We start from the raw sequence: 3,527 nt of genomic DNA, 5'->3' as shown, positions 1-3,527 counted from the left end.
CAGCAGTGTTAGGCTATATCAAATAATTTTAACACATTTTAAACAATATCACTCATTGTAATTATATTAATTGTTAAGATGTCATTCACATAATATATACAGTTCATTGTTCACGTGTGTTTAAGTGTCTTCACACTTCTGCCATATCTCAATGTCACTGTGGTAGCTGTAGCTGGTTGGGTCATGGATGGTGGTGGATCTGTGGGCTTCTCAGACACAGCAGCAGCTGAGGACGGCTTGGAGGCACTGATGGAGCTTGGTGCCGCGGCATACGCTTGGTGTCAGGAGTTGCGTATGTTGCTGATCTCTGAGGCTCGGTTGCTGTTGACTTGTCGTCACCGAGATGTTTCCGATTCCTACAGAAAAGTTTTCCAGTGGGTGTAGTGACAATGTACAAGCGAGGTTCTGAAGCCTTAACCTTCATGGTTGCTTTCTCACATTTCTTTGAGAGTTGTTTCTGGATGTATACCTGCTGTCCTTCGATTAGCGGAGGTAAATCTGTTGTTGCTCGGCTGTCAAACTGCTGTTTCTAGTTCTGATGTCAGTCTTGGAGCTGGTGGTAGTTCACCTCCTCCTGTGGCAAGGGGTTCCTGCTCCATACTGGAAGGGTGCTTTAGAGTTTACAGTAGTACCATAGCTCTGCAGGACTTGGGAGATGGTGGTCTACTGGTGTTGTTCGTAGACTTAATAACACCAATTCGGGGTCAGTGATGGCGTTCCTGGCTTTCTGGAGTGTATGTTTTATAGTCTGTATACAGAGTACGGCGAAACCATTATACCACCGTGATATGGGGCTGAAGTTACACGGTCAATGCCCCAAGAATTGGTACAGTTCTGGTACTGCTCACTTATGTAGTGCCAGCCATTATTACTGAAGATCTTATCTGGAATTCCTTGTTCTGCCAGGAATCACTTCGTGGCACCTACTACAGCTTGGCTCGTGCATGGTCCGGTGATTTTCCTGATAAATGGAAATCTGGAGTAATAATCAGCAATTTACAAATAGTTCTCATCCTTGAGGTGAACAAGTTCGTTCCCAGCATCTGCCAAGTACCAGTTGGAATCTCATGTGGTTGGAGGGTCTCCTTGAGCTGTGATCTCTGTGATTCTTGATTCTTGGCAAACTTGGCATTTTGTGCCAAAAAACATAACTCTCAGCCCTCAGCTTGCACTTTTCCTGGTCCTGGTGTCCGCTGTGGATCACCTGTAGAATCTTATTCTGCATGGCTGTCAGTATAACGATGCAATCTCTTTTCAAAACCAGTAAGTGATGGTAGTTCCCTCCATTTCTCGGGCCATCTTTTGACGATGAACTCCTTTAGTGCTGCTAGTTCCAGGTCTCATACTATCTCAGTTTTCAACCTCTGGATCTTCTCTGTGCTGAATTGGACAAAATGGACCTTCATGTCGAGTTGTATCACCTGGTGGTTCCGAGTGTTGGACAGTCATGATAGTCCGTCAGGAAGAATTATCTGTTTCCCAAGCTTGCACCTTATGGTGAGATCATACTCTTGTAGTTGCAGTAGCATGCGGTGGAGCTGCTGTCAGGTTCTTGAGGGAGATAATTTCGAGTGGCTTGTGGTTACTTGACCTCGACTGGTTTCCCCTAGATGTAAGTGTAGAATCGCTTGCAGCCAAACACGACGGCCAAGAGTTCTTGTTCGATGTTTGCATACCGCTGCTCAATTGGTGTCAGTGATTTTGATGCAAAAGCCACCGGTCTGCTGTTTTGGAGTAGTACTGCTCTTAGTCCGTGGCTAGATGCATCTACAGTAATCCCTCACCTATCAAGGTTAATGGGGACCAGAACTGAGTGTGATAGGTGAAAAACAGTGAAGTAGGTTCCCTCCCTATTTTTGGAATACGTAAATTTTTTTGTGTATATGTACGTGTATATATATATAATAACAATAAGTGTATATTAACCCTATAAATGCATATGTTATCATTAGAACATTAAAGAATCATGTACAGTAAGCGCCTTGGAGGAGTGAAAACAGAATTCGACTTCCTTCGCCCAACAACTGTCCATTTCTCTGTCCTTGGGCTCAAAACAAGCTCTTCCCAAGGATGGAAGAGTGTCTGAGCTTGTCGACATTCACGGATGAGACACCCGAGAGGAAGCCCTCGGACACTGCGTCTAGATGCTCCAACATCGAGGTTGCCCGCAAGTTCGAAACTTGGCGACGGAACGCAAAGGTGCTTGAGCCCGAGAGGAGGAAAGTACCCATGATCTTTCTGGGGCTTCCTAGTACAAAACCTCGGGTCGCAACCGAGGAGGGAAAGGCCTGGTAAGCCCCTTCCACGAGAGGTGAAGAGGAAGGGTAAAACCAGTCACCCCTTGCCCGATGGAGAAATCTCGAAAGGAAAACTCCCTGGCAAGACCCTTCCAGGGAACGACGAAGAGAAAGGACTAACCCAGGTTCCGGAAAGAAGAATGTTGCACAGACCTCCCTGAAGATTCTTCCTGCTTTAGCACGAGCCATGCTCTGCGTTTACGGGGTGGAGACTGTGTTCTGGAAATACGCGCTCCAGAAGACTCGCCAGGCTGGCCGTGTTGCGAAACCCCGACGGGAATCGCGGTCGCAATCGCCCTAGCGCTCGCGCGATGGTAAATGAATGGTTCGCGCGTGGGCGAAAGTGGAAATGCCCGTGCGCGGCCACGCAGGAGCGCAGACGAAAGTGCGCGAGGGAGCGCAGAAGGAGGGCGGGCGTGGTTGGAAGGGCGAGATCTGGCGGTCGGAATCCGATAGTTCACAGGCGAGCAACGACAAGTAGGCGAGCGACGACAAGTAGGCAAGCGATGGCTTACTGCAGGAATCGAGCTGGCGCTCGCGCGATGGAACACCGTCGGTTCGCGCGATGGAACACCGTCGGTTCGCGCGATGGAACACCGTCGGTTCGCGCGATGGAACACCGTCGGTTCGCGCGATGGAACACCGTCGGTTCGCGCGATGGAACACCGTCGGTTCGCGCGCGGGTGAACACTGGAGCGCATGTGCGTAGGCGTGCGGGCACGTGGGCGTGCGGTCGCGCGGGCACGTGGTTGCGCAGGCACGTGGGCGAGCGCAGGCGGTCGGGAGACCAATGGCGCGTTGACGAGCGATGGCCCGTAGGCAAGTGAAGGCGCGTCGGCAAGCGACGGCGCGTTGGCGAGCGGTGGTGCGTTAACAAAACGCTAGCGCGCAGGCGAAGAATCGCGCGTAGGAGATCGCTGAGGCGTAAGAGACTAGGGATGGTTATCGCGCATCGCGCTAATCAGAAGGCGCGCAGGTGCATCAGGAAGGTGAGCGCTGATGCGAGCTGTCAATCAGGCGATCCTGTACGGTCAGGAAAAACCGTTGGTGCCCATAGGTGCGTGGCAGGAAAGGGCGCGCAGATGTGCGCTGGCGATTGAAGAAAGCTGGCGCACAGAAGGACAGAAGTAAAGGTGAGCGCTAGCGAGCAGGAGGAAGATCTACGGCAAGACTCAGCTACCGGAGATCGTGGTCCACAGCAGGCGAGCGCTAGATCGCTACTGATGGTGT

This window comes from Palaemon carinicauda, chromosome 1 (genome assembly GCF_036898095.1).
Source record: "Palaemon carinicauda isolate YSFRI2023 chromosome 1, ASM3689809v2, whole genome shotgun sequence".
Classification (NCBI taxonomy): domain Eukaryota; kingdom Metazoa; phylum Arthropoda; class Malacostraca; order Decapoda; family Palaemonidae; genus Palaemon; species Palaemon carinicauda.
Note: the sequence above shows the minus strand (reverse complement) of the source record.